The sequence below is a fragment of the Schistocerca gregaria genome, chromosome 1 (genome assembly GCF_023897955.1).
Source record: "Schistocerca gregaria isolate iqSchGreg1 chromosome 1, iqSchGreg1.2, whole genome shotgun sequence".
NCBI lineage: Eukaryota > Metazoa > Arthropoda > Insecta > Orthoptera > Acrididae > Schistocerca > Schistocerca gregaria.
The window spans coordinates 548,472,936-548,485,556 of NC_064920.1; the positions used below are offsets into that span (position 1 = coordinate 548,472,936).

The 12,621-nt window shown below is 40.1% G+C and overlaps 1 non-coding gene across 1 annotated transcript; it reads left to right on the forward strand.

The window, feature by feature from the left end:
• Positions 1-7,779: 7,779 nt before the first annotated feature.
• Trnag-gcc (transfer RNA glycine (anticodon GCC)) lies at positions 7,780-7,850 on the forward strand. Its single transcript has one exon. It is a non-coding gene; the product is annotated as a tRNA-Gly (tRNA).
• The last annotated feature ends 4,771 nt before the right edge of the window (positions 7,851-12,621 follow it).

A 12,621-nucleotide genomic window follows, 5' to 3' on the forward strand; every position in this document is an offset into this window, starting at 1 on the left:
CCTGCGAAAGGCAAAGGTCCCGAGTTAGTTTCTCGGTCCGGCACACAGTTTTAATCTGCCACGAAGTTTCATATCTGCTGCAGAGTGAAAATCTCATTCTGTGTTTTGAGGTGCTGGATGTTTTCCATATTCTTCCTTGTTGCTCTAGCGGTCTTGTCTGCTTTCCTCTTACGTAGTTCACTTTAGCTCGTTAAATATCGTTTCTGCTTATTCAAAGTATGTATCTGAATTGTATGTGTCTCGTTGTTTACTCTTAAATCAAGCTTAGAAGAGTTCGGTCTAAATTTCTCACACACTGAACGTGTGTCAGTTCTGGGGTACCCAAAACTTAAGTTGTAGTTCATCACAAAAATTGTAATATTTCTGACTTTACAGCCAGTTGAGAAGGCAGAAGTGGCAAGATGACGTAATGTGTTGTGAGGTACCGATGACAGAAGGTTTGTTCGGTACGGGTATCGCGAGAAAGACCGCCTAAATTGTTGTGCTTCTGCGTGATTGGCTGCTGCATTCGGAAGTTGCGTACCAGAACGATAATCTTCTGTTATTAATATTAGATAAACTAAACAGCTTATTTACTTGCATTTCAAATTAAAGCATCTCTAAATGGCATCCTGTCATTCCATTATTTCACAAGTATGAATAACCGGCAGAATAATAAACAACTGCTAAACGAAAAGGCAGACGAAGCACTTCAGTGATCTTCGGATCGCGCCTAACTTGGATGGCGGGCGAAGTGGTTTGGCTGTAAGATCATAGCTGGTTCGGTAGAGTCGGAGAACAGACATGTCTGCCGCAGTCGGTGTCAGTCAAAATTTTATTAGCCATCTATGGTTTGTAAATATCAGAGCTGGTTCGGAAGTGTCGGAGGACGGACATGTTGTCTGCCGCTGTATCAGTTAAGACTTAATCTACAATGTCTAGTAAGTAAATCAGAGTTGGTTCGGCAGTATCGGAGGACGGACATGTTGTCCGCCGCGGGATCAGTTAACACTTAAACTTGCAATGTCTAGTTTGTAAATGTGAGAGCTGTAATCAGGGAAATCTGCAGTTCATTAATTTGTTGAAGAATATAAAGTATTTGTGACCCTACAGTGGAATGTAATTGTGCAGTTTCTCGTGTTCTGTTAATAAAAATCGGTTGACCTACAGAGACGACAGAACTTGGGGATCGAGCATTCGCCTGTGGGATCTTAAGAGCCCGGGTTCATCTTTACGGCCGGGATCTCATCAACTGGAGCAGAATTGTCTTCAGCAATGAGTCCCGCTTCGAACTGAGTCCCAATGGCCAGCGAAAATATGTCTACAGACGCTCCGGACAGCTGTGGGATACCAACCTGATTGTCGCCTGCAATAAGGACCGACAACCAGGAGTGATGGCCTGGGGTGCAATTTCATTTGATGATGGAACCCCCTTGGTTGTCATCCGCAGCAGACTTACATCACAACGGTACATCGAAGACATTCAGTGCCCCATTCTGTTGCCCTTCATGGCAAACCATCCTCGGCTTACATTTCTCGCACATGGCGAGAATTTCTTCTGATTGTCTTCATGTTTAGCAAACCCTACCTTGCCAGCGAGGTCGCGGATCTCTCCCCAACTGAGAACATTTGGAGCATTATGGGCAGGGCCCTCAACCAGATCGGGATTTGAGAATCGAACCGCCCCTTATCAGTCAGTGCCAAGTCGAATAACTGCTTGCATGAGGGCCAGAGGTGGAACAACGCATTATTGACTTGCAAAGTTTTTACGAGGCGTGTTTTTTTTAAGTAAGTACCATTCTGAAATTAAAAAAGACGCGCTAAGATATCTTAATAATTTTATTTTTACATGTAGGCCTGTAACTTAATCTACTTTTCTACATAATCTCCGTCAATGTTGAGGCTCTTGTCGTAACGGTGTACCAGTTTTTTGAATACCATCCTCATAGTAGTCTGCCGCCTGACTTGTTAACCACTGCATCACCACTGTTTTGATTTCGTCATCGTCTTGAAGACGCTGACGTGTTTCTTCAAGTGCAGCAACAGATGGTAGTCACTGGGCGCAAGATCGGGGCTGTACGGAGGATGATCGAGAGTTTCCCATCGAAAAGATGTGATGAGATATTTGGTATGATTCGCCACATGCGGACGGGCATTGTCTTGCAGCAAAACGATGCCCTTGCTCAACTTCCATGGACTGTTGCTCTGATTCGGGTGTGACGTAGGCCACCCATGTTTCATCGCTCCTAACAATTTGGCTTAAGAAATCATCACCGTCGTTGTGGTACCGCTCAAGGAAAGTCAATGCAGTGTCTAAACGTTTGGTTTTGTGCACATGCGTCAACATTTTTGGTACCGGTACTCAACGTGCGCACAATTCTCGGTAATTCAAGTACTCGGTCACAATGCCATACAAAACACTGCGAGAAACATTAGGAAAGTCATCCCGCAAGAAGGAAATCGTAAAGCGTCTGTTTTCTCTCACCTCATTGTCCACTTCCTGCACCAAACTTTCTTTAACGACCGAAGGACGCCCACTCCGTTGTACATCATGCACATTTGTGCAGCCATCTTTAAATGCTCTCACCCACTTTCTTACCATTCGATCACTCCTAATGTTTTCTCCGTAAACTGCACAGATCTCACGATGAATCTCGATCACTATTAGGCCTTTAGCACTAAGAAATCTTATAACAGCCCTTACTTCACAGGCGGGATTCACGATTATCGGAGGCATCTTAAACACTCAGTACACAACGTAAACAAGAAAGCATCAGGCTAGAAATGGGCAAACTGAAACACTTAACTGTTTCGAAACAAATGGAAGAGGACGATGTACTGTTTCGATACGTTGTTTCGAAACAGTGAAACAGTTTATGTTTTGTAATCGAATAGACCTACACATTTTATCATCTTGAATGTCTACTGTATAAGTATGTTCATATAAACACAAAAGAGGTGCGAGAGCGCTAATCATGTCGCAGAAAATATGAAACTTTCATTTAGGTGTCTTGGCTGTTTCGTATTTCCTGCAGCAAACGCGGTGCTTTCGAGTCGTGTGATTTCCATACTTTTCAATTGGCTGTGGACAGAGTATGTATGTTTGACATAATAATATTTTGCCAAACTCGTTTTCCTGTATTCTAGCTCCTAATTTTGATAGATTTTATGAGTGAAAATCCGTATATGCTCTTGAAAAGGCATATCATGAGATGTAATTTATTGAGATAGCATGCTGGGAAGCGAGGCACTGAATTAACATGTATGCGTTTACCTCTCACACTTTTCTTACAGTTAAATTTTCCGTTCTTTGTCACACAGAGCAGGCCTGCAAAATGACCGATGCACGCAGATCAAAAAATTACCATAACAGACTGAAGCATATAACGCAATGCTCAAGTATGACAATTTTTCATCAAACATTCACAAGTCAGCTGAATACAGCTCTAAATATGTACACTTGATATGTTTCCTTGAAGTATAATATCCAGACTAAAATTTAAAACAATTCTACAGTGCAATGCCCTTGTGATAACTACATCATGGCAGATCTGGCTCTACACCACTTACAATTCTTCCTAAAGAAGTTTGTTTGATGTACAGTCCTATGGAGATCACTCTAGTACTCACAGAAAAGAGATATACTTTCATTTTATTGTAAACTTCCCCAGGAAATCAGAGATGAAGTTAAGTTGCTGTTGAAATGCAATTTTTATCACAGTATCTGAAAGACAAAAACAAAAGTATCAAAGTACCATTGTTGAACTGCCTGAGAATTATTTATGATACACAAGTATTAAGACGCCTATATTGTGTAGTAACCAAACATAGCACATTTACAAAAATACACACAAAGATATACATACATAAATCAGAAAATTATTCTCAAACACATAAATACACGTACTGGTGAACAAAAGCGTGTCTTCTTTGTGCAACAAATTTGAGAAATATGTTCCTGTAAGGTAGCTACATGTAAGATTTAGTGGACTAAACAAAATACAGTCGCATACAAATTCAGTGTAAGTTGTCCAGAGAAGAACAAAATGAATTGCAATTTTATTGTTTCATTTCTGAGTAGATCTACTGTACCTATTCTATGTTGTAGTTTAGAAATATCATTTTTTATACTTTTTCGCTTGAAGGACGGGATCGTCTGTCTGTTATTGTTTGCTCCTGCTTTGAAAATATGCGCTCACATAGAACAGAGGTGGCCATAATACAAAGTCGTCGTTTCATTATTTCAAACAGCGGAGGAAACAACACATGGTTTTCTTTCCACCACAGCAATGGATATTGTGATCTGGCAAATTCATACATTTATCAAGCTCGACTATACTTGTAGCACGTGGATTGTCTACACTTCGGATCAACCCTCCTACAGCTTGGTCAAAATCCTGCCAAATCTTGCCAGTGCTAGAGTTGAATGTCCTCACCTCAAATGGTTTGGCTGGTGGTGGATTGTTTGTAGAACACCTTGTGCGTTGCTGTCGTATTAAACAGCACTTGTTAATTATGGCATCTTTTGGTTCTTTTAATCGATGCCCAGTTTTTTGAAATCCATGCTCCGTGAAGCAAGGATCCAGTAATGTTGTTCCGCAAGCAATTGCTTTATCTGCAAACTTTTGAACGAGGCGGGTAAGATTCCATCATCAAGTTTCGCAATTGCAGTTTTTATGGCTTTTTCAGTCTCAGACATTCACTTTGTAAACCTTTGTTTAATAAGACAACTTTTGACAAGGTTACATTCCTTTTGCTCTAACTTCTGTTGTGACTTGCTCAAAAAGAGATTTTATTTCACAAGATTTTTCGATAACTGATCAGTCTTCATTGGACAGTTTTGTCTGTGAATCCAAACTGAGGTTGGCGAGGGTGCAAAGGGTATTTGGTTTTCAAAAGCCTGTCAAAAATACATTGAATTCCATCTCGTAGGGTAATCTTGTTTCGACGTTAAAAGATGGAAGCCCATTTCCTTCTGAATATTGTGTAATTTCTGAAATGTTTGAGGACTTATTCTGAAAACTTCCACTGTTGACTCTACTTTTGTCCTTGTCTGTGTAATTGTTTCAAGGCTTACTTGCGCTATTAAATTCAGTGTATGTGCAAAACAAGGTATATGCCACCATTAGCATCATCACTGCCTTCACAATGTTGGGTGTATTATCTGTAATGCAAGCTATAGTTTTATTGGTAATACCCCAAGTTGAAGTCACATTTTGTAATTATCTGGAAATGTTTTCAGCTGTATGGAATTTAAAATTAGACAATAAATATGACTTCAGATTGCAGTTTTCATCAATGAAGTATGAGTCACTGCAATATAATTCTCATATTTCACAGATGTCCATCAAGTAGTCGTAATGCAGATGGAGGATGCAGCTTGCACTGCAGATCTTACTCACATTAGTGTGTTGTCGAACACTTGAGAGAATACGCTTTTGGAGACGGTTTGTCTACTGGGAGGTACACAGTTTTCATTTAATAAGTAAGTCATTTTTCTAAACACTACACTCTCAACTACATTAAACGGAAGATATTCTTTAACAACAAGTCTTAAAATCTGTTCGTCTATTATGGGTCGCTTGGGTGAAGGCACTGGTTTGGTGCAAATACAGTAATCTTTGTTTGTCTACTACACCTACCCAGAACTGAACTGGCAGATTCCTGAACAGTTGCTGTGGAAGTTGAACTGACTTCGTCACTGCCCAGATTCATAAAAACTGGTTTCGAATTCGAACGAGTCTCACTTAAATTAACTGTTGGATGCTTATGTCGCAAATGTCTGTTTAAGGAAGGGGTTGAACTACTTTTAAACGACAACACTGCCGAGCACAGGTTACACTTAATTTATTCAGGACTCATCTTCATAAAATAATCCCACACCGTGCTTCGTGATGCCATAGCTGAAGACAGAAGAACCACCACGAACGGAACTGGAGGTGGGAGCAAACTGCAGAAAGAAAGAATACGCCACTGGGATTCCCACATTCCGTTAGTACGGGTAATATACCAATCCTGCTAATTTCCATGCACACAAAAGGAATCGTTGTGGATAACAGGCACAGTGGCAATAGACTCACAAATAACGCCAAGTAATTCGAATAAATAACAAAATACAACAAAAAAGTTTTGTCTTTCGATGTTATTCGAACCATTAGGCCTACTATAAATTCACCGTGCTTCCCAGCCCTTCCCGTTCAACATTACACTTCCCGTTCAACATTACACTATCAGTGATACATAAACAGATTGCTTGCAGTTATACCTACATCAAATTTATGTATATGTCCAATAACTGTCACTTTATTCCTTTTTTTATTCAAAATGTTGTAGGTTTACTTGCGTTTCTTAATATGATTATTGTACATGAACAGAGAAGCGTATGTTCTAACTGAGTGATTTTAACACATTTATTATTTTGGATGTGAGTAGTGTGCATTATTTTATTGTTTGGATATGTTTATAAAGCAGATGTTACGCCATTTCGGAATAGGGCAGTCAGCTAGAAACGAATCTTTATTTTCGGAGATCTTAAACTTCATGCTATTGCTTGTCAAAAAGATTTCGACACTCTTTAAAGTGTTTCATGGAGTGGTACATTGAATGTGTTTCAGTTCCTGTGCCGAGCTCGGATCTCGTCCGACACAGAGCGGAATGAAACATCACTGATTCGATAGAATTACTCCATTCCAAGCACAGGTGGACTGAAACAGTCTTATTTTGAAACAACGATACAGTTTCTGTGTCTGGGTCGAGATCGAATCTCGTCCGGTCATCCGAGACAGGGGCGGAATGAAACACCACTGTTTTGAAACGGTGAACCATAGCCGTTCCGAAACACTGAAACGGTTCCACGTATCGTTACGTTGTATCGAAACATAGCAACAGTGGCCAAGTCTGAATTTATCAGACTGTAATGGCGTCAGTGCGTAGATTAAGGTACAGGCTTTCATGTAAAAATAAAATTATTGAAATGTCTTGGCACGTCTTTTTTAATTTCAAAACGGTAAGTACTTACAAACACGCCTCGGAGAAGCTCTTTCTCTTGAATAAAAATCCATTTTTTTCTGAAAATGTAATCATTTGTTTGTCTGCACTGTACATCATATCTACCGATTACCGTCTCGTACGGATAATTCCTTCGTGGTGCGTCTTTACAATAAATATTGAAAAGGTGAACATTCTGTACTTAAGTATCAAAAGATTTCGGCTTAACGCCACGTAAGTTCCCTCTAAACATTCGGGAATTTGGCCTACATATTCTGTAGTTTCCTGTGTTGCAGGATAGTATTCGTGCTCTAACAACAGCAAAATGTTTACAGAGTAAGTGACATTTGTTACGAAGCTGAATTCTATTCCTACTTTAGTCTGAATTAACATATATTTGTATCACTAATTCCCTCGATTCGTTTTAGTTCTTGCTCCATACTCGTATATCTTGTGCTAATTTTCTTCATTTCTGAGTTTCTGTTCCAGCAAACGAAATTGATAAACTCATCGCTCTGGTAAAATTGCACCTTTGCTTCCGTTTCCGCCGAAGTCCAGCACTGTCATATTAAGTTAAGCTACACCGACCTGCGTTCCTGTCGGTATGGTCTGACGTCAATGTATTAATTTATGTAGTGTGCTCGTTATTTGCAGACGTAACATTGCCAGTGTTACGTTGCAAAATAAATGCCACCAGTGTTATGACTGGCACAGAGAAAGCAGCGCCAGCCCAAAGAGCGTGACTCAGCGTAACGACTGTGCCAGTGACGTAGCTGTACGGAAAGACATCTCTACTGTTTACTTGCAGCGTCGGCATCGGTGGTTCAGTGGTAGAATGCTCGCCTGCCACGCGGGCGGCCCGGGTTCGATTCCTGGCCGATGTATAATTTTTTTATACTATTTGCAGCTAGCTTAATATCTTAGAGAACATCCACCTACTCATTAGAGTCCGTTCGCAGTTGGTTACGAGGAAACCTGACAGATTATACTACTACTATATTTATATTTTACATTTGATTGTGGCACCATACACAATCATTAACCTGGCTCCAGGGAGGTAGGGTCCTCTTCTCTATTCCTCCACTGGGGTAATTCCTGTTTGGCGTGTCCACGGCACAGAGGTGGGCATCCTGTACCTCAGTAGGCCGGAGTGATAGGATGGCTGAGTTCAGGCAGGGATCCAGACCCGTGGGGTATAACACAGAACCCATGCCCAGGGTTACAGGTGAAGACCTTAATGGCAGCAATGGCGGAGAAGAAAGACTTCAGAACGGCACAGCTGGCATATGAGGCAGCCTTCCTTTCTGGGGATTAAATGAGAAGGGAACCACTGTCTTGTGGTGGAGGAGAAACTCCAAAGGCTACCCCAACACAAAATCCTTTCTTGCGTTGGGCATAGCAAGCCAGTAGGAAAGTCTTCATATATTACTTTCAAAATAGACGAGCCTCGGAATGAACCACTCAGGATTTGACCACACTGCATCTTCAGGTACTGGTGTGCATGATGGGAGACCTGATGATATTCATCAGTACAAGAAGATGAAACCAAATGGACTAAAAAATAACCTAAATATTTCCACCCTTAGTATATTAAGCCTCAATGGAAAAATGGAAGAAATGACAGATGTACTAACAGAGAAAAGGTGAGAAGAATTTGAGAGGAGGAGGTAAACTACTGGAGTGGGAATAACAGGTTTGGAAGAAATGATGTGGCAGTAATGGTGAATAAGAATGTACAAAGCTGTATTGAATGTGACAGATATATATCAGACTGGATCATAATCTTAAAACTGAGATTCCAAAAACAAACACTAAAAATTATCCAGATTTATGCACCTCAAGCGAGATGTAGCGAAGAAGAGCAGACGGATTTTGAAAATGAGTTAAAGAACCATATAGAGAGTGCTAATATAGTGATGGAAGATTTTAATGCATAGGTAGGCAAAGACAGAAAGGGATTTGAGCAAGTGTTGGGATGTTTTGGATATGGAAGCAGAAATGAAGAAGGGGAAAGACTCCTGGATTTGTGCCAGAGGAATGGAATGAAAATAGCAAACAGCTGGTTTATGAAGAGAAAAAGTCGTGTTATCACCAGATACAGTTGGGGTGGAAGAACCAAGAGTGTAATTGATTATATTCAAGCACATAGGGAATGGGGAGAGAAAGTAACAAATAGGAAGGTAACTCCAAGTATGAGTGCAGATGGATACCATAGATTACTGGTGGGACAATGGAAAATGAATCAGTGTGTAAAAAATAGAAAACAGAAGAAAGTGATGAGGATATGTGATTGGAAACTGAAGGAGAGTGAAGTATAGGGAATTATTCACGCAAAAATCTCCAAAAGAAGTTTTCTGCGATGTAGAAAAAGAATGGAGTTTATTCAAAGGCACTTTAGTCGAAACAGCACAAAAAATATGTGATAGAACTGGAAAGGAAAAAGTAAGACAGACAAGTTGGTGGGATGATACCACAGTCCAAGCAGTTAGAAGAAAAAATGAAGCATAGAGAAAATGGTGGAAAACTAAAAATGATGAGGACCATAAAAGACACATAGAGGAAAATAAGAAGTGCAAACAAATAGTGGAAACAGTAAAGAAAAAGGCATGGGAAGAGTTTACAAGAAAACTTGAAGAAGATGTGAAGAGCAATAAGAAAATGTTCTATAAAATGATGAAAATTAAAAGCAAGGCTTCTGAAGTACCAGTAAAGATGAAAACAGAGGATGGTACTGTGATTGAAGACCCATGGAATATAAAAGATTTCTGGAAAGAACATTTTAAGAAACTGTTAAACACAGACGAGCAGGTATTTGAGGAAAAAAGAAATAATGGAGAAATTGAGAGAAGTTGGGAAGCCGAATTAGGACAAATTACACAGAAAGAAATGAAAATAGCTGTGAAAATGATGAATGGGGGGAAATTCCCAGGACCTGATGAAATATCAGAGGACATGATAAGAGCAGCAGGTCCAGTGGGAATGCATGGCTGTATAGAGTACTATCAAGAGTGTGGAGAAATAGTACAATACCTGACGACTGGAGAAGAGGAGACATTGTTCCCATCTTCAAAAAACACAATAAAAGACTTTGTTAGAACTACAGAGGAATAACCCTTATGAGTCATACAGCCAAGATTTTTGAAAGAATTTTACTAAATCGAATATGCGAAAAGATAGAAAAGGAGCTGAGTGAAGAACTGCATGGGCTTAGGAAAGGAAGAAGCACAACAGACCTGATATTTTTTATTTGGCAACTGATGGAAAAAAGTTGGGAGTATCACAAAAGGGTGATAATGGTTTTTATAAATAGAGAAAAGAAATGAAGAAAATAGATATAGAAGATTGATACATTACTGTAATAAAGACAATGTACAAAGGACACAATCATAGAATTAAAACATCATTGGGGAACTCTGAATACTTCGAAATAAGACAAGGACTTAAACAAGGAAGTTTTCTATCTCCTGCACTTTTTAATGTTGTGATCGAGGGAATGAATAAGGCAGTTACAACTTGATGCATGGAAGGAAATAATGAAAAGGTGTGGATTAAAAATAAATTAAGACAGGAGTGAAGTAATGGTAAGTAGAAGAGACAAAGGGATCAACGGAAATATTACTTTGAATGGAAACCCCTCAAAGTGGTAGACAGTTTCACTTATTTAGGGAGTGAAATATCTAGTGGTGGAAGAATAACCAAGGAAATTAATAGAAGGTTACAGAAGGGAGGCAATTTCTATCAAACAATAAAACACCTGATCTGGAATAACGAAGCTTCAGAAAAAGCAAAACTCCTTATTTATAAGAGTTATTACTTCCTTATTGTCACCTATGGAGGAGTAACATGGACAATGGCAGAAAGGGACTGGAACAGACTGCAAGCAAGGGAAATGAAAGTTCTCAGGGCAGTTCAGGGAAAAACAAGATGGACAGAGTAAGGAACATAGATATCAGAAAAGACCTTAAACAAGAAAGTATGAGAGAAAAAATTGAAAAAAAGAGATTAAGATGGTATGTGCATGTTAACAGGATGCGTGGGCAGAGACTCCCCAAAATTATGGAAGAACTGAAGATGGATGGAAAAATTCCTAGAGGGCGCCCAAGAACACGGTGGAAATCCGGATTGGGAATATCTGTGGAAATGCGAGGTGTGAGCGGGACACCAGGTGCACTCAGTTTGTATACCTGGGGACCTCATTCAACATGTTGAAGAGACTATTCCGACATCCACTGAGAGAACACGGTGCAGCCATCTACAGGCAGTGGTGCCCATTGGGGCAAATGACGCCTGGAGTCTGGGCTCCGAGGTCATACTGAAGTATCACCTCGGATTCCAGACTGCAGGCGTCATTTGCTCCAACGTGCACCACAGCCTGCAGATGGCTGCACTGTGTTCTCTCAATGGCTGTTCGGTCATTCCAGCAACTGGCAGAGACGGTGAGATGATCAGTCTAGTGCATGAAGTTTCAATGAAGCTCACAATTTGCAGCAGTGTCCCCAGAACTGTTCGTGCCACTTTGGTTCTGAGTCGAGTGAAAGAAATGAACCAGACTCTCCACAGGTTCTGCAACAAGCTAGGCTTCCACTTCCTGGACTTGCGCCGTAGGATAGAGAACTGTAGGATCCCCCTAAATGGGTCAGGTGTGCACTACACATCAGAGGTTGCTACTCAGGTAGCAGACTGTGTGTGGAATGCATACAAGAGTTTTTTTACATTAGGCGACTCTCTATCCAACACAGATAATGATAGCTGTAGCAAACCCCGAAATATCTGTGTAAGATCGAAAGATACGCTACCCACAGGAGAGAATATTAAAATCCTAATGTTTAACTGCTGAAGCATTTGCAACAAAGTGCCAGAGTTTGAAGTACTCCTGAAAATCAGTGAAGAACACTTAATACAAGGTACAGAAAGCTGGTTGAAACCTGAAATTGATAGCAGTGAGATTTTTTGGGAAAATTTGAGTGGTTCTCGAAAGAATAGGCAAATGGAAAACGAAGGTAGTGTATTTGTTGCAGTAGACAAGAAACTCAAATCCGCCGAGGTCGAAATTGGAATTCCATGTGAGAGTGTTTGGGCAAGACTCAGTTATTAGGGGGTATAATTGGATCCTTCCATCGCCCACCAGGCTCATCTCCCGATGTAACAGAAAACTTTATGGAAAACATAAATATCACATTTATCCTTCTTGTCAAAAACAGGATCATATGGGATATCAAGTGAAATTTGACTGGAACGAGGACTTTTTGGTAGGGAGGATGCAGCATGTTGTCTGGGATGGAGAATCATATTCATGTGTAGAAGTAACTTCCGGTTTGCCCCAGTGAAGTGTGTTGGCACCCTTGCTGTTCATATTGTATATCAATGACCTTGGAGAGAATATTAATAGAAACCTCAGACATTTTATAGATGGTGCAATTATCTATGATGAAGTATTGTCTGAAAGAAATTGCATAAACATGCTGTCAGATTTTGATTAGATTTGAAAGTGGTGCAAATACTGGCAACTTGATTTAAATGTTCAGAAATATAAGACTGTGCACTTCGCAAAACGAAAAAACGTAGGCTCCTATGAGTGTAATATCAATGAGTCACTGACGAAATCGGCCAACTCATGCAAATATGTGGGTGAAACACTTTGAAGGAATATAAAAT